Source organism: Myotis brandtii, unplaced genomic scaffold (assembly GCF_000412655.1).
Source record: "Myotis brandtii unplaced genomic scaffold, ASM41265v1 scaffold70, whole genome shotgun sequence".
In the NCBI taxonomy this organism is placed as follows: Eukaryota; Metazoa; Chordata; class Mammalia; order Chiroptera; family Vespertilionidae; genus Myotis; species Myotis brandtii.
This window is the reverse complement of record NW_005370741.1, coordinates 928,285-947,733: the sequence shown is the minus strand read 5'-3', so window position 1 is coordinate 947,733 and position 19,449 is coordinate 928,285. Positions and strand designations below refer to the sequence as shown.

General features: G+C 43.3%; 1 long non-coding RNA gene and 1 gene segment (V, D, J or C); one reads left to right on the top strand and one right to left on the bottom strand.

Moving 5' to 3' along the window:
* Window positions 1-19,449, top strand: part of LOC102264001 — a 287,655-nt gene that overhangs the window by 256,429 nt on the left and 11,777 nt on the right.
* LOC106724063 lies at window positions 18,174-19,212 on the bottom strand. The gene is made up of 2 exons (XR_001359812.1): window positions 18,979-19,212; window positions 18,174-18,452 (listed from the first exon to the last, which is right to left on the bottom strand). It is a non-coding gene; the product is annotated as an uncharacterized LOC106724063 (long non-coding RNA).

Here is a 19,449-nt window from a genome sequence, read left to right as displayed (position 1 = left end):
AGATTTCCTTTCTCTTGAAATTGTCAGCAAAATATTTTGCTCATAAATAAGCTTTCATCTAGACTTGCAAATGACAGTCAACACTGCAGTCTCTTTTTTTCCCTCTTGCTACAGGGATTATATACAGGCAGAAAGGGAGGGGTGGGGGGAGCCAAAATGTACAATTTTATTGTGGAGGCTGGAGGAGGGAGTCGATGTGAATGTTCAAGTACATCTGGTTATATAATGTACTTTGACAGGTAGGATATCGTGATCTCATTAGATCACACATACAGAATACAGCTGGCCGGTTGGCACAGCTCGGGGGGTCATTAGGAGAAGCTCAGATCAGGCTGTTGAGCACAACACAGATCCAGGTACAGACTCAGGGAGAGAAGCTGCCAGATAGCCCTGGAGCTAAAGGCAGAGTAAGGACTTTCCTCACAATCCAGTCCACCTCAGGAGAATTTTCATTTATAATTAGAAAAACGTAAAGAACATTTACTCACAGTGTCCTTGTCTCAAATATTGTGTGTATGAAGCACAGAAGACACAAGAATGAACCCAAGCAGAAAACTAAAGAAAAGAAATCGATAAAACCACTGAAGAAAATCAGTTGCCCTTTTCATGCCTGTCTCTAATAATGAATGTGCCTTCTTGGCTCATTCCTCACTTTGCTTCTTGAATTTTCTGAGGAAATAGCAAAAAAGCTGGTGGGGTGGGTTGGTCTTGACCCAAATAGGTTGGTAATCACTGGATAAGATACCTCCCTTTTAGGAAGTCCGAGGAGACTTTTTGTAATGACAGGAAACATAGTGTACAGCGGCGACAGATTTTACTTCGGATCTGGGACCAAACTCAGTGTAAAGCCAAGTAAGTTATAATTGTCTACAAGAGGAAATCACCAACATATTATCCTAAATTCCTCCCAGCAGTTTGTATTTGTTTTGAGCTATTTTGTGTTTGTGGTCCCCTCTCATAACATTTTATCATTCCTTGTGCATATTTCTCTTAAACAGATGTAACACCTAGTAAACAAATCCTATGATTCAGTAAACATTCTGAAACTGCCAACCATCCTCCCGGGATGTTACCCTATGTAAAGGAAATTTCCAAATTTTAATTATAGCTACTTTTACTAGTTGACAAAAGAGTATTTGGATATAATGTAAAGTACCTATGAATGTCCGGGATTTCAGAGAGGAGATATGACAAATGAAAAATTATACATATTTTTACAAGATGAAAAGAATTAGATACTCTTGATACTCTAATAACTAACACTTGTTGAACACTTGCTATGTGCAAAGTACTGTGTAAATGCCTGTCATACTTTAACTCATTTAACCTTTTGCACAATCCTCTAAGGTCATTATCGTCATCCCCACTTTAACAGATGAAGAAACTGTGGGAAAGTGAAAAAGCGAGAGGTTAAAATAGTTAGCTAAGGGCTCAGAGCACAGAGGGTAGAGCTGGGCTCGGGCAGCCTGCCTGTGTCCTCACCCACTCAACCACAGTGCTGATGAGGTTTGTGTAGGAAGACCTAGCACTGTGGGTCTAACTACCAGCTCATCTTCGGAACAGGAACCACAGTAACTGTGAGAGCAAGTAAGTAAAAAGGATAAAGTCAGAATCCTGTTAAAACGAAAATGGTGGGTACAGTTATGAGCCATTTCACCTGGGAAACACAATGGTCAGTACCTAAATTCCAAAAAGCTTTCCCATTTGCATTAGGGTCATGACCTTTCCACCTCATGCCTCTCCCTCACCTCTTCTACCCCAGGATGGCTCTCTCCCTCAGGTCAGGTATGCCTTCACGGTGACCAACTTGTTGAGGGGTGCAGACAAAAACCAAACCAAGTATCTGAAATTATCTCAGCTCCCTAAAAGTAGTGAGAGAGGATATCCCTGGGCTGTATTAAGATGAGCTATCACTCTTTTCAAATATTGGAAGCCTTGCCGTGTAGACAAAGGGGTTAGTACAGAAGGCAAATCAAAACCGTGGGTGGGAACAGACGTGTCTCAGCCTCCTGTGCAATCTTTTTGAACAAGTAGAAGCAGCCTGCAGTGGGAAGGCTGCTGGTGAAGAGCAGGAGTCTCCTTCCTTGGAGATCTTCAGGCTGGGTCCGCAAGGCTAGCCATTGGGTGTTAGAGATGGGATTTCTATGCCCTTTTAAACATTGAACTGAATCCTCTCTAGGCTCCCTTTCAACTCCAAGTGCAAAGATTCCATGACTCGAGCCTAGAGGATAAAAAGGTGAGCTCAGACCTGTTTCTTCTGTTTTTATTATTTTGACATCCCAAGAAACAGGTCATCAAATTATTCATGAGCTGAAGCCTATTTGGGATTTTTACGCCTAGATGATGGGGTATGATTTCTCAGTGCAATAAACGGAAAAATGAAATGGGCTATCGTGAAGGAAAAAAAAAGAAAGAAGAGAAAGGGGGAATGTCTGGAGGGAGGGTACGAGGCTGAATGAGGGAAATGAGGTGCTTTTGTGAAGGACAGCTCTAGTCTGTCAAAGTTTTCACCAATTCAGCTTAGGGAAGGGAGCCAAACGTGATGTCAATCCAAGTAAGTGAGCAGCCTTTCATACTGAGAAATAGGGCCTGGAAAGCAAAGTTCTGTCCAATTTAAACACTTTCAAAAGGCCTGGTAATTGCTTCCTGATAGGAGGGGCCTCTGGAGGTAGGAAGACTATTGTTACCGCAGACCAATTGTCCCCTGAGAGACAGCCTCTGAGGACTGATGTCCAGCGTAGACTGCCAGCTGCACAAGAAAAAGACTTACAGCCACTTAAAGAGGATGGAGGTGAATGTTCAACCTTATCCTCTGGGGCAAGGAAGAGGGTGATAGAGAACAGTAGGACCAGTTTACGTAAAGGGGGCCCACACTGTGTCGATAGCGGTTCAACCCTGGGGAAGCTGTACTTTGGAAGAGGAACTCAACTAACTGTACGGCCTGGTGAGTGGGCTGTTTTTACTCCAGGAAGATATTATTGTAAAGAAATTGAAAGGGGAGATGAATAAATTCCCATAGTCTTGAAATTAAGGGAATATGTGTACTGCCCCCTCTGAAGGACCCTCTTGCTGGGGTGGAAAGACTGGGGTGGAAAGTACAAGGAAGGTCAAGACAACCGAGGGTCCCTCTTAAGATGATCTGAGAGGATCCTGTGTTCATCTCACCACAAGCAAAGGGCAGTCCCAGAGCGTGCGAGGCAGCCTAAAAAACTCACTCTGGTCTATACTCAACACTTGGAGCAGGATAGGGCCCTCTGCCCAGAATGCCAAATTGGAGGACAAATTTACAAGGTTTCTTTCTTGAGTCCAATTTAAACACTTTCAAAAGGGCTGGTAATTGCTTGCTGATAGGAGGGGCTTCTGAAGATAGAAAGACTGTTGTTACCACAGACCAATTGTCCCCTGAGAGATAGCAAAGTTCCGGTCCAATTTAAACACTTTCAAAATTACTGGTAATTTTTGGCTGTCACCCTGTTAGAAGCTCCATTGGCTATTACAGTCCTTTCTTATCAAGAATGATCTTTGCATCGAATTCTGTAAACTTTCCCCAAGAAACCTACTCATCCTTTTCCTTAGTACTAGTCCCATCAATGGATGGGCTCTAGAATAGCTGGAGGGGATCTGGATCTGAACTTGAACCAAGGAAAGTAAAGCTGATCCAAAGTGCACAGCAGCTGGGAGGGCCTGGGTGAACCCAGGACTAAAGTGTCCTTCCTTTGTTTGGGGCCTCCCCTGGGCACTAATGTGAATGTAGAGACCCTAGCAGTGTGCATGCTTGTGTATGCATATGTCCATTAGCATTTCCTCTCATTAGATAGATGAACAGCCTGACCCTGAGGGTCTCTGAGCTTATAGGGCTTCCTGTTCTCAGGTACCTTTGTGGGTTAAAAATGGTCAAGTGGACCGCTGAATGAAGTTATGGTTGAGAGGTATTATCCTCACTCACAGATCCAGGTCCAAACAGCCAAAGCAGAGAAGTAAGTAAATATATGATTAAATGAAATATATGTCCACTTACATTTCAGCTCTAGAAAGTGGGTACAGCGCTAGGAGACGGGATGACCCTAAATATGGCCCCTGCACTTTACCAAGGCCATAGGACATGTCCTTTGTATCTACTCGGGGTGTGATCTCCTTGGTCCCTGGGTTTTTGCTGGGCCTCGAATCACTGTGATTAACGCCGTAGGGAACAAGCTGACTTTTGGAGGAGGAACCAGGGTGTTAGTGAAGCCAAGTGAGTACCGGGGCCTAAGCTGCTGTTCTGTTTCCAACACTGAAGCAGGAGCCTGGTCATCAATTTTAAATTAAGTGTGCTGTGTTGGCCCATATTAATCTGTCTCAAACGTGCCTGTAAAATGTTTAGTGTTGCTTTTATGTATAAGCACATATGTACGTACAAATTCAGTGTGGGTAAAGGATATTGCTATCTTAATATTTCCTAGGGTCTATTGTCTTAAGAGGAGGAAAATAATTAAGGTACTTTTCCTATTTCTTTATACCTCTTCTCCTATTGTCCCATGAGGCAGAAGGAGGTGGAAAGAGGTGAATCTCTCTAGCAGGGCAAAGACCCGTGTTTTCTAAGATTCAACATATTGCCTTCCGTACCAGGCTGCAGCCTCTATAGCCATCATTCTAATTTATCTCCTCTGGCCCTTATTTTTCCCAATTAATGCAACTGAAATATGGGTAACTCTTACCTCCTGACTCACAGAAAGCATGTAGGCATTAAAAAAAAAATCTTGCTCTGAAAAAGAGGAGCTGGAGGTTTGTTTGGGTTTATTGTGTTTTGGGTGGCGGAGGGAGAAGTTATTTTGTTTTGGTGATATTGCTTTTTACATTGGTGAAGGGAATAAGGAAGAGGTGGATACTTGAAAGACATATATAAATATGTACAAATTAAACCATTAAGGCTAGGAGCCAAGGGACACTGTGGGTCTGGCCCAGCCATGTACCAACCACAAGGCAATGAGAAGACCACTCAAGCTCTCTAAGCTTCAGTTTGGAGTTTATGGAGTTTATGATCCGAGCTCTGCCTAGCTCAAAGATATTTGTGAGACTCAAATAAGATAATACATGTGAAATCTCTTTGAAAAGTATGATCTGTCCAATGGTTCATAATTTTTAAAAAGTTAGATTTTATGAAAAATTTTATTGGAGAGAATTAATTTCAGTATGGCAGAGAAAGGGTTGAATCTGGAAATAAGGTGAACCTTTCTCATTATGAAAAAATAGAACATGAGAATTGGTGATCAAGACTGTCCTTGGAGATTATAAAAATCTGAGATTGCTTAGGAAGGAAATTTGTGAGGTCGGGAGCTTATAGTAAATGGTTCTGAGGTTTTCTACCATTCCAAAGAGTGTGTGAGTTTAAGACTTTCCTTGAGTTTACCTAAATATGTGCTTAGTGTTGAACTGGGTTTCAACCAAGTGAAAGAACTCTGAGAGAATTCCTGTGCTTGAAAATGAAGTGCCCTTTGGTTTTTGTGGTGAAATAGATCACTGTGGTTTTCAAATGCCCAGAAGCTGGTGTTTGGAAGGGGGACCATATTAAAAGTGGATCTTAGTAAGTATTACCATGAATTCTGAATTCAAATAATTATTGAGACATGTAACAAGCATTTTTGAAAATCTAAGTGGACTGCTAAATGTCCTCAATTTATTCAGATTTAATTGGGAGTAGACAGTTCTTCATGCCCGCCCATCCTAACTAGAAGGTAATGGTTTGCATTGTTTGTAAGAGAATGCCAACCGGAAGAGAAGGTGTTGGCATCTCAGAGTGGGTTTTTCTGACAAGCTGGCCACTGAGATGAGGAGAGTGTGTCCATTCCGCTTCCCTATTAGGTGAGCGAACAATGCCTCAATGGCCAGTGCCATCGTTTCCAATTACCCAGGTAACATCCCACAGTCACTTCTGTCCTTGGAGATTATAAAAATCTGAGATTGCTTAGGAGGGAAATTTGTGAGGTTGGGAGCTTATAGTAAATGGTTCTGAGGTTTCCTACCATTCCAAAGAGTGTGTGCGTTTAGGACTTTTCTTGAGTTTACCTAAATATGTGCTTAGTGTTGAACTGGGTTTCAACCAAGTGAAAGAACTCTGAGAGAATTCCTGTGCTTGAAAATGAAGTGCCCTTTGGTTTTTGTGGTGAAATAGATCACTGTGGTTTTCAAATGCCCAGAAGCTGGTGTTTGGAAGGGGGACCATATTAAAAGTGGATCTTAGTAAGTATTACCATGAATTCTGAATTCAAATAATTATTGAGACATGTAACAAGCATTTTTGAAAATCTAAGTGGACTGCTAAATGTCCTCAATTTATTCAGATTTAATTGGGAGTAGACAGTTCTTCATGCCCGCCCATCCTAACTAGAAGGTAATGGTTTGCATTGTTTGTAAGAGAATGCCAACCGGAAGAGAAGGTGTTGGCATCTCAGAGTGGGTTTTTCTGACAAGCTGGCCACTGAGATGAGGAGACTGTGTCCATTCCGCTTCCCTATTAAGTGAGCGAACAATGCCTCAATGGCCAGTGCCATAGTTTCCAATTACCCAGGTAACATCCCACAGTCACTTTGGAAGAACCTCTGTCTGACTTTATCTTTTCTAACCAGGATTTTACCTGGTGGACTTAGCCCTAGTACTTCAGCAGAGAGAAGCATCCATGTTCGTGGTTGATGCTGTGTGACTTAGAGCCAGACTTTGATCTTTCAGGGCCTCAATTTACTTATCTGTAAGTGGAGGTCATGCCTGGACCTCATTTCAGACCTCACCTCCTCAGAGAGACCTTTCCTGCCCTAGCAAGCCACCAAATACAGCTGCTCTCTGGTGGTTCTCTGTCCCATTGCCCAGCCTAATTTTATTCATGCAGTTTCATTGCCTGACATTATATTATCTAAGTATTTGTTCATGTGTGCCCAACCCTAGACTGCAAGCACCATGAGGACAGGGATGATGTCTGAGCAACTCTCCACTCTATGCCCTGTGCCCAGCACAGTGCCTTACAAGCAGAGGTGCTCAGTACATGGTTGAGTGAGTGAAGGACTTACCACCACCTACCCTCCTTCTCGTGAATTAACAGAGCTTTGTTATTGCACACCCAAACATGGAAATTCCAGAGTTCCTTGCCAGAGCAAGGACATAATATTTTTCCATTGTTTATAGTTAAATACAAGGTAGAGTGAGTGAGTAAGTGGGTGAGTGGATGCATGAGGTATCTGCAGGGCCTATCCATGTTCGTGGTTGATGCTGTGTGACTTAGAGCCAGACTTTGATCTTTCAGGGCCTCAATTTACTTATCTGTAAGTGGAGGTCATGCCTGGACCTCATTTCAGACCTCACCTCCTCAGAGAGACCTTTCCTGCCCAGCCAATCTAGCAAGCCACCAAATACAGCTGCTCTCTGGTGGTTCTCTGTCCCATTGCCCAGCCTGATTTTATTCATGCAGTTTCATTGCCTGACATTATATTATCTAAGTATTTGTTCATGTGTGCCCAACCCTAGACTGCAAGCACCATGAGGACAGGGATGATGTCTGAGCAACTCTCCACTCTATGCCCCGTGCCCAGCACAGTGCCTTACAAGCAGAGGTGTTCAGTGCATGGTTGAGTGAGTGAAGGACTTACCACCACCTACCCTCCTTCTCGTGAATTAACAGAGCTTTGTTATTGCACACCCAAACATGGAAATTCCAGAGTTCCTTGCCAGAGCAAGGACATAATTTTTCCATTGTGTTTATAGTTAAATACAAGGTAGAGTGAGTGAGTAAGTGGGTGAGTGGATGCATGAGGTATCTGCAGGGCCACATTTCACTGTGCCTACCAGGCAGGAACTGCATTGGTCTTTGGGAAGGGAACTACCGTATCAGTGAGTTCTAGTAAGTACCTGGTTATTAGTGATCATAATGCTTGTACTTATCCTGCTGGCTTATATTGCACAGGCTGACTAAATGTCTCCTTATTCTTTAATTCACGGGGTATTGCAGTTTAGTAATGAAAACCAATAAAACAAAATGGAAAAAGTGGATTCCGTCCCCCAACACTAGTACTCCAACTATACCCTATGTTTCGTTCCATCAGTTTCATTGCCTGACATTATATTATCTAAGTATTTGTTCATGTGTGCCCAACCCTAGACTGCAAGCACCATGAGGACAGGGATGATGTCTGAGCAACTCTCCACTCTATGCCCTGTGCCCAGCACAGTGCCTTACAAGCAGAGGTGCTCAGTACATGGTTGAGTGAGTGAAGGACTTACCACCACCTACCCTCCTTCTCGTGAATTAACAGAGCTTTGTTATTGCACACCCAAACATGGAAAGTCCACTGAGTTCCTTGCCAGAGCAAGGACATAATATTTTTCCCTTGTTTATAGTTAAATACAAGGTGGAGTAAGTGAGTGAGTGGATGCATGAGGTATCTGCAGGGCCACATTTCACTGTGCCTACCAGGCAGGAACTGCATTGGTCTTTGGGAAGGGAACTACCGTATCAGTGAGTTCTAGTAAGTACCTGGTTATTAGTGATCATAATGCTTGTACTTATCCTGCTGGCTTATATTGCACAGGCTGACTAAATGTCTCCTTATTCTTTAACTCACGGGGTATTGCAGTTTAGTAATGAAAACCATTAAAACAAAATGGAAAAAATGGATTCTGTCCCCCAACACTAGTACTCCAACTATACCCTATGTTGCCTTCCACGCTCACAAATAATTTTTAAATACGTTAAAGTGATAAAGGAATAAAAGGTTACCTAGAGATAGGAGCAATCTGCTAAACCTGAGATTGTGTGTAGTTGATTCCTAAGTAAAAATGGGGATTGAAGCTGGTCTCCTTTGGCTGGTAAAACAGGATTACTGGGTAAAATAAGTGTCAGGGTTGTCCAAAGAATATCACTCAGACACTTCTCAGGCTTCCCCCTACAGCATCCACTATGGTGCCCGAAGAAGAGTCTTTCACAGCCTTAATTTCATGGCTTAGTCTTTATTCCAGTAATACAAAGGGGGGATCCCAGCCAGTGCTCCCATGGGGAAGGAGAGATGCATGCTAATCACATTACTCTATTATCAAGGTAGCTCAGGCATTGTTGTCAGGTAGCACGTCTATGATTTATAACACATTTATCCCTGGGAGTAGGACGAGATTATCAGTAAAGCCCAGTAAGCAGGTGATATGTCACTAAAGCAGGAGACTTAATGTGGCTACTGAGGCCCATTGAACTTACTGCAGTATTTGTAGGGCCTGAGTGTCAAGAAATTAATGGTTTATGCAGACCTATGTGCATTCTGATGTAAAAAGAAATGTTAAAGTAATGGCACAGAGTATAGAAAAATCTAGCTGTGGAGAAAAATAATCATAGACATGAACCAAAAATAACAGACTGTAACAGCCAAGTCAGAGAGTTGATCCTAAAGGAAAAAACAGAAAGTTTTCCTGAACCTTTCCAGTTCTTCTAAACCTGGCTTGACTAGTGCCTCTGGGTCACAATTTCTTCATCTGTAAAATGAAAACATGTAATATCACCTCATAAGTTATTTTAAAGATAAAATAAGCTAAAGTATATGACAGTACTTTGTAAATTATTAAATGCTATACACATATAAAATATTATAGGCTAGGTCAGCTAGTGTGATTCAACATGGAAAGAATGTATATGCAGGTTCTTAGCTACTTTTCATAATGGATCTATAGTCATGGGCATTAGTGAAAACCACTCTCTCTTCCACTGAAGTAGAGTGACTTAAATGCTACCCAAATGAAAGTGGCAGGAGACAGGAAGCCATTCTGCAAAGGCCTGCACTGTAGTGTGAATGTTGGGGGTAGCCAAAAGATTACCTTTGGAACTGGAACAAAGCTCCAAGTCATCCCAAGTAAGTCTAAATTCCTAAGCATTTCTCCTTCCCTATGTTGTCTCCTTTCTGATTGTAATGTTTGGAGCAGATAATGGAACATAATAGGCCTTTCCTGGTCATTTTCAGAAGACTAAAGAGACAGTAGAAGGGTCCCGCATCTATTCTCTGATGTTCTAATATGAGAAATGAGAAACAGTAGATTTGCAAAGGATAAGAACTAAAGAAAAGACAAGTGGTGGTGTTTTTGTTTGTTTGTTTGTTTGTTCACCACACCTGAAGCAGGATGCCCTTTAATCAGAGGACACCTGGCTCTGGGGCAGAACAGGACCTGAGTAAGTAGTAAGGCTCCCACTGAGTCTGCAGAACAAGTTAACTTGGCAGAGCAGGAAGCTGTCACTCAAGGATCTGGATCCTATTCCATGGCATTTCAGATTGATGGAAGTTCAAATTAGGAGAGACACTGTGGCAAGAATCTAAAACTTGATAACTCTAATGGAGACACAAGGACTAGATACATCTGTTGAATAAATAGAGCTGAAAATCATGAGTGTGATGGTGATAGACCCAGACATGTGGGTAGATAAAGACTTCATTTTAAGTGTTACACAATAAATGCCCAAATTTGAGTCAAATGGCCTGTGTGTTAGTGGAATGTAAAAAGAAAGTTACTTTGTAGGTGAAAGGACCATATTTCTTAGTCTCAGGTATGAGAAGGATGTGTGGGGCTTGTGAGTGTTTTTGGCTGGCTAAGAAACACTGTGGGAACAATGCAGGCTATCAGTGGAACTTCGGGAGTGGGACTAGACTGCTGGTCAGGCCTGGTAAGTGGGAATAATGGAAAGATTGAGGATAAAATGTCTTCATGGTCTCAAGAAATGATGTGTAATAGTGGGTGAGCTGGAATTTTGGGGGATCACTATTACTAGAGTTCTGATGTCTGGTTCTAGCAAAATAATTATATATATAATTAAATAATATTATATATGTACATATGTATAGTATATATGTGATACAGGTGCAATATCACTCTTGTAGGAATACAAAAGAGGATTCCTCTCTCATAGATCCTCCTAAGATTTGTCTATCTTGTGCCTTTTATCTGTCTCATGCATCTAGGCTATTTGTGTCTTTGGTAGCAATGCTAGTTCATTTATAAAATAAGGATAATAACATCTCAGCTTGTGACACAGTTGTTGTAGTTGTGGCCCAAAAGATTGTTAACCAGCTTGATACATGATAGGTTATCCATAAGTGATGGGGTTTTCTTCCCTCTCCCCAAAGTGAAAGCCCAACACTGCAGGCAATTTTTGTATGAGGGGTTGCTATAGTGTGAATTCAGGATACAACACATTCACCTTTGGAAAGGGCACTATGCTTCTCGTCTCTCCAGGTAAATGTTGACCCCATCCCACCCTAGTTTTCCTCTTACGTAATTTACGGCATCTACATGTTCTCACTGTGTTTTACCTTTATGGATGTATCATCCGTGTTTCCTCAGTTGACCTATGAATTTAAGATTGAGCCTTCATGGAGGGCTTTTTAAACTAAAAATAGCTCAGAGAAAAGATGGAAATAACAGTAAAACTAATTCACTGGGTCAGAATGGAGTAGAGACTAACATCCTAGGTGATTAGGACAAACCTGATTTCTCTAGAAATAGCCTGGCTTCCTGTGTAAAGCCTGGACTATAGTCTCTCCCCAGGCAGCTCTCCCATTCCTTTTACCCTCTATCCCAAATTCAGCTGTGATATCTTAGACAGTCTGTGATATATACAGCCACGGAAATCTTTCATTACTGGGAAGATCTGCCTATTAAAACTGAAAATTCCTTGAGAACAGTCTCTTCATATATCCCATCAAGTGTCTAATATGGTCCTTTTACAAAGTAAGTCATTAAATGCTTGTTTAATTGAAATCAAACACCCAAAGAAATCAAGTTTCCAGGCAAAAGGGGAGAAGAGGATAAAGTAATCACCACAGTACATTCAGTGTGTGGTGGAGAAGGAAAAACACTAGATTGAGAATCAAATTGACCCTGTTTTGGTCTCTGCTGACAACCAGCAGTGTACTTACTGCAGATCTCTTGCCTCTGGGCCTCATTTTTCTCATCTGTAAATTGGGAAGTAGATCTGGATAACCTCTCTAGTCTCCCAGCACCAACAGCCTATGAATTTATTCCATTTGGGGTCACGGAGAGAGCTATTTTCTCATATAAATAAGTCAAATAGCTATATTGAATCTTGAGTGTTTTCTAACTCATTAGGTAAATCAGGAAAAGAGGTGGAGTGACAGAAGGGAGTTTATTATGAGGCATCAGACACTGTGGGACTCATGGGAGGAACAAACAAACTCACCTTTGGGACAGGCACCCAGCTAAAAGTGGAGCTGAGTAAGTGTGGGATTATATGGTAACTACAAAATGCATTCTGGTGATGGTGAACAAGAGAAAAGGAGATTTCATTTTTGTCATTTGTATGTTATTTACAATTAACTGTGATCTAGTTTTGAAGTAGTAAGAGTTGTGGTACCCAGATAAATTAGTGAAAGTAATCAAAAACTATATGAGCGTATTTTCTTTGCATTAGAAATTAGCAAACCATTATGATTTTTCCCATGATATGAGGCTGACAGAGTTCTGTCTAATATTGACGTTTTTAGCACTAGAATTAAGCTAAATGGACCCTGATAAAGAGGCTGGGGGGTGCGGGGAGAGTGTGGTTAGAAGAGCTGAAAATTGTCTGGCCATGATGTAATAGACCCTTCTACTTCCACTGCCATTGATTCAGAGACACACTGTGGGGGGGATATTCAAGGTCATTTTATCCATGCCCCAAATAAGCCATACCCAGTTCACTTTATAGATTGTGTTCCTTTATACAAATCACTGTCCAAGAAGAGTCAGTGGCATGCAGAGTAAAGAGCCCAGGGCTTCTGGTTTCAGTGTAGTTCTAGATTGGAGTAGGTCCCAAATGGCAATGTAACACTGAACCACGCATTGCCCCACTGTGTGCCTCATACTCTTCCAGTGTGAGGTGAGAAGGTTGAAGCTTTCAAAATCTGTGCTCCTATACCACCCTAGAGTTTATATGATTCGAGGGTATGGATTCTTATGGCTAGTCCATAAACAAATTCCATAACCCGAAGGAAATAACCTTGTTAGTCAATAATCTAACTTAACATAGAAATAATAAACATACGCATAACATATGATATTTTTTGTCTTTAAACAACTCTATGGGGCAGGGGGTAGCACTCCTCTTTTACAGGAGAAGAAACTGAGGCTCAGAGAAATAATTGTCCAAGATCCAACATGGTTGGTTTTTTTAAAAAGATTAATAAGTGGCAGGGTCTAGATTCAAACCAGAGTCAGCTTCCTGATCTCAAGCCTTGCTCTTTCTACCACATTATGTCACAGACCCTATGCCAGGGCTTATTTAGAAATGAGAGATGATGCCAATCACAGTGAGTAAGGAAATACATGGAATTTATCTTTTGTATTCTTAGATATTGCCATCACTTAGAGTCGGAGCTTTGGGAAATCTTGACTTGAATGCCTCAGGTGTCCAAAGTATTCTCTTCCCATTTTAATGAAGAAACAAAAAGTTCAAGGGCCACTGGGAGCATTTACTACAAGGGAGAGAAGAGAGAGCAGAGCTGGCAGCAACTACTCCCTTGCTCTGACTTCCCCTTTCCCTCACTATTTCTTGTATTTCTCCAGGTGGACCAGTCACCAGTTTGACTGATCTGCAAGTGCCTGACTCATTTGTGTTATAGAAAAATGCAACATTGAGGGCAGTTTGGACATTGCTAGATGATATAATTTTACCCCTGAAAGGGAGCTAAGGAAATGCCTCATTTAGACTTCTTTATTTTTCTAATAAGACAATTACACCCCAGGGAGGTTGGTTGAATTGTCCAATATCATAAAGTCAGTGATATCTGGGGCTGGGATTAAAACCTGGGGATGGGGATCCTGGTCTCTGGTTCTCACAGAACAGTGACTACTCTTTGGTGAACTAACCTTCCAGTAGATAGGAGCTGTGAGATATGTTCGAGAACCTGGGGGAAATAACAAATGGGTTTTGTTGGGGGAGTATTAAAAAGTGCTCTTGTTATTAACAATGACCCATATGCTCCCCGGGCCTACTCCCCAGCTGTAGTATAAAAATGGAAGGAAAAGGAAATGGCCCATTTTGTCACAACACAAACCACTGTGGGAAATACTGGAAACTTCAAAGTTTTCTTTGGGACAGGAACAAGACTATTTGTTAAAGCAAGTAAGTTCCATGAAATAACTTGGTTTGTATGAGTGAGGGGCATCTGTCTTCGCTGATTTTCCCCCCATGGTTTGTTTGTTATTTAAAGAAGATAAGTGGCCCTCACGTGATACTGCAGCATTAGATAGTATTCATGAGCATCAATCGTGCAGGAAACATGAACTGCACACTTAAAAAGCACGGGTGGATAAAACTGCCCAAAGTCCTGTCTAGGACTGAAACACTATAATGATATGAATGGCTTTTTCAACTGAATGGCTGTGACATTTTTATATAACCCACTCTAGACAAAGCAGGATCTCCTTTTGGATTCTGCCTTATTTCTTGTCATCTTCCAATGGTCTTGGGAAAATGAAGGTTAAATAGCTAAATTATATCCCCCCCTCCCACTTTGGCACATGCACAGAGACACAGGAACTCGCCCAGTAACTAACGTGTGTGTGACCGAGGAATCCCAGCTACAGGGTGCCATTCTGTACAGAGGTATTTCAGAGTGTGAATACAGGCTTTCAGACACTCACATTTGGAACTGGCACTCGACTTTTGATCAACCCACGTAAGTCAGATCTCCAGAAATGTGTAGCCCCATCCCCAATACTGGATTTATGTTTTTATATGTAGCATTTAGCATGGTCTGTAATAGGATATCATCATCATTATTACTACCACTATTTTGTTGTTATTGAACATTACAATGCTGCTGACTTGGAATATATATTTTCTGTGTTGTTATTCTTTTTACCCTTTAAGGGGAATCTATGTCAAGATAGCAGAAGAAAAATATTTGAGTTTACTTTGGAGTCTAGGATTTTCCTTGACCATCCCGTTTCCCCCTCCTTGCTGAGGTTCATATAAACCTCCCGACGCTTGGGGTTTTATACTGCCTCATGACAGTCTCTCTCAGAAATGCTTCCTTGGGTTTTCTCTGCCTAAGCACTTAGATGTTGCAGCTCCCGTTTACTTAGCTTTTAACCTCTCCCAAAACGGGCCTCCTTTTCCCAATAATTATGGACAGTAAAAGTAAGTTCAATTCATTAAATGATTATTGAGTATCATCAACAAGCCAGGGACCATGATTGGTTTTTTTAAGAAGAAATAAGCAAAGAAAAGAAGACGCTAAGATAATGCCCTTGCTCTCAAGAACTTCCAGTCATGTCAGACACTGTGAGTGAGCTAAGGTGGGTGCTGTGTTTGGTCCTGCATGGGACCTGGGACCTGGCGGGGAGCCCTGCGGGCCGGAGGCAGGACAGCGTTGCCAGTGGACAGTCCAATTCCCGGGCAGAGAGCCAGCGCAGCCCATGGATGTTTCAGGAAAAGGAGCAAAGTGTGTTCTATGCTAAGATGTTTGACTTTCTTGAGGACAGAAAGCCCCCTTTGTGCAGGGAGCATTGAGTGAGGTGAGGACAGAATCAGGAGTGAGTCAGGCTGAGTCACCAGGCTGGATTGCTCAGCCTGAGAAGACGTGGGTTCTCGGAGTCAGGCCCAGGCTCTGTGGCAGGTGCCCCAGCACGGGGTGCTGGGAATGCTCTTTCTCTTACACCTTCTGACAAAGTGGAGAATACACTTTTGCCCATGTCCCCGAGAAAGTGGTGTCTTCTTATCCGGCCTGGCAGCTGAGGTGGGAAATGCCTGCCTGCTGCCCGAGTCTCTAGATTTACTCACACCTCCCGGCCCATGTAGGAGGCAGGTTTTCACAGTCTTGTGAAACTGTTTTACCTAGAGGAGAAATAGCCAGGGGCTGTGTTTGTTGATAGCTGTGGTGAGGAAAATGGAAGCCACCAGAGTAGCTGGTGCTGTTACAACTATCAGGGAGGCTCCTTCAGTCCCTCCCCCACTCCTTACAGGGAAAACATTGGGGTCCGCCTTTCCAGGTTCCCAGCTTTCAGAGCTACGGTGAAGAGTGTGTGACCTCCACTAGAGGGTGGGGAAAACCAGGACCTTTTTGTAATGCAGTTACCTAGAGTGTGACTATGGAAACAACAGATTCACTTTTGGGAAAGGGACCTACGTGGTGGTCACACCAAGTAAGTGAGCCCAGATTCTTCTGTAAAAATGAGCCCCCTCCACTGTTGTTCCTACCCCAGTGCTGGTCTACTTTTTATTTCCGTGGGAGGGGGCAGGATGTGTCATCCATTAATGCCACACCTCAGGTTCTTAGATGGTCATTGTCCCAAACCTTTACCCTCCCTTGTCTCAGCATCTCTACTGACCACACTCTCATCCTCTGTTCCCTGCTCTTCCCTGAGGCTGGGTTTCAAACTCAACAAAGGACCACAGAAGTGAAAGCTGGAAGGGACCTTGGGGAAGTCTTATTCATGTTGTAGAAGGAACCAGAGGCTCGGAGTCTAAGCATCTGTCCAAGGCCATGCCGGGCAGGCAGTTTGGGGCCATGTCAGGGTTCCAGCCCATCACCCCCAGAGCCACACAGCCCTCACTAGCACGGCCCTCGAGCCCAGCGAGCGGTCAGCTGAGGGCGGACAGCACACAGCGGTCAGAGACTGAGGGTAGAGTTTCCACCTCAGCCCAGGACCACAGACCAGCAGGCCGTGACTTCTGTGAGCTTCACCTCGTGTCTCTGAAGTAGGAGTGTGATCTCGGTTTGCTCCCATCTTTCAAAAATGTTATGGAAATTGTTGTGACTTTTTTTCTGTCCTAGCCTTTCATAAAAGCAGGGCCCTGTGTGAATGAAGCTCATTAGAAATAAGGGAACCAAAGAGCTCTGGGGGCCTTGGCCTATTTCCAGGAGGTAAAGAGGGAAGGATGAACACACCAATCAAGACGGGCCTGAATCCTGCCTGGAGTCTGGCCAGGAACAGGGATAGGCAGGGACCAATCCCTGGTCCCCAGGAAGAAGGCTGCGAAGGGAAGCTTCAAAGAGCAAAGGAAAGGGAAAGACAGGACAGGGGAGCTTCCAGAAAGGCGGTCAGAACCCGTCAGCACAATGTAATATCAAATCTCCTCTGCCTCCATCCTGGGGCACGTTAGGAGCCCCTTCCGTCTGCCAACAGAGGTGCAGTCAGGCCCTTAGTGTTGCCTAAGCAGGCAGGTCGGCGGTGGTGGTGGTGGTGTGGGGAGTTGCTGCCCCGCTTCTCTGTTGACAGGAGTGTGTGTTTTCTCCTGGGGACTGGGGTGAGGAGCTGTCCAGCCCCTAACCCCAGGCTCCCATCACTGCTCTGAGGCCATGGCTCAGGGCCTGAGGACAGCCGTGAGAGATTCCTGCACCTCAGGGAGCATGGGCCAGTGTTTCCCTGGATTGTTGCCCTGACACCCCTGGGCAGTGGGTAGAGGGGGTCACAGGAGACAGGTTTTATCAAAGGCTTTCCTGCTGTGTGTATCAGGAGGAAACTACATACCTACGTTTGGAAGAGGGACCAGCCTTGTTGTTCATCCATGTGAGTGTTATAGAAATGATCAAGGGAAATGTAGACAGAAATACATTTTGGAAGGATATCACAATAATGAGAGTCTGGTCTGCTCGTCGTGGAAGGAGTCCTTTGTTGTCTGGGAGTAACTTATCAGAGTGTCAGGTCTAATGGAGGGATTGAGGCTGTGTGGACAAGGGTTTTGCACGGTGCTTGCAGAGGACAAATGCCCACGTTTTGAGAAAAGAGATTTCATTCTTGGTTAGGTTGCTAAAGCAGAACTTTATCCCTGACAGCCAAGGGTCTACCCCGCCCCTCAACCCTCTAACTGAGGCTCTCTCTCAGCACCTTCCCTTGGACACATGAGCTATTTGTCCTACATGAGAGCATCCCAGACAGGGTGCTGAGGCACCCAGTGGTGCCGGAGTGGGTGGTGGGGTGGGGACATTTCTCCTCTGACTGCAAGAAGCTGCTTCCCTTTCCCTCCGTATAAAGTGTTGCTGGAATCATCCTCTTATTCGCTACTACTGACTGACTGAATGCCTGACATGTGCCCGTGACTACACTCTGTCCCTCGTGTAATTTTTCATTTGATGATCATGCCCATCCTGGTGTTAGGTAGCTGCTGCTATTATTCCCATTTCACAAGTGAGGAAACTTGCCCCAAATCACACAACTAGGAGTGACAGAGCCAGAGTTTAACTCGAATCTATTTTACTCCATTGCATTGTTAACCACGCCACTGCACTACCACCACCATCCCTCCTGCGCTCTGTGAAAGAAGAAGGCTCAGACCCAAAGGCCACCTTTTAGTCCTTGTTTGACCCATCCTGAGACTTCTTTCCATGGTGACCATGGCAGCCCTGGCACAGGACTCAGCATTTCTGAAGAGTGAAATCATTGGACTGGGCAGGGAGGATGCAGGTACCGCAGGGAGGGAAGTAGAAACCTAGGAGGGCTGTTTATTGAACCTAAAGTGACACAGAGAGAGAAATTTATCCTCAAAACCATGGAGCAGGCTGTTTAAAAAGCTCTGTTCCCAAGAGTGAGGGCTGTAAATGTGGGAGGGGGCCAACCAACCGCCCCGGGTGGCAGAGGGCAGGTATTTGTACTGCCATGTACCAGGGTGCAGACACAGGAGGCAGAACACTCACTTTCGGGAGTGGAACGAGACTCCGTGTGCTTCCAAGTAAGTGCCTGACCTTAGACTCACCAAAGACACAGAAAGTCCCTACTTTACTTTCTTATGTGTTGAATCTGCACTTCCTGAGCTAATGTCTCATGTTTCTTTATGAGGCTTGAATGTGTGAAATTTGAATTCCCAGCCACTGGTTCAGTGGTGGTTTATATTCTAACAGTAGTAATTGCCAGTGGGAATTGGCCTTTTCATCATTGCAGAGGCAGACTCTTTTGCTGTTCTTAGGTTCCTCTGAGACAAAAGATCTTTATCAGAAAAGACGTTGTGACTGATTATGCCCAAAAATTTATTTTCGTTACCTTCTAGTTTTCATGAGAGGTGATAAATTAAACTTCCCAAAGACCCTGGGCGGTGGACACACTCTTGCAAAACTCGGCATCTAGTCTAGAGACAGGGAAAGAACTTAATGTCAAAATAATGCAACAAAAACAATTAAAAGTTTAGGAAATGAAATCATAACAATTTAAAAGAGAGATGAAATAGTCCTTATAAAAGAAGATAGAACACAAGATTGCATTAAGATACAATTAAATATTTAGAGGGCCTTCTTGTTCAATGTATTTACTGAGCAACTATTATATTCTAAGCCAGGGGTGGGCAAACTTTTTGACTCGAGGGCCACAATGGGTTCTTAAACTAGACCGGAGGGCCGGAACAAAAGCATGGATGGAGTGTTTGTGTGAACTAATATAAATTCAAAGTAAACATCATTACATAAAAGGGTACGGTCTTTTTTTTTTTAGTTTTATTCATTTCAAACGGGCCGGATC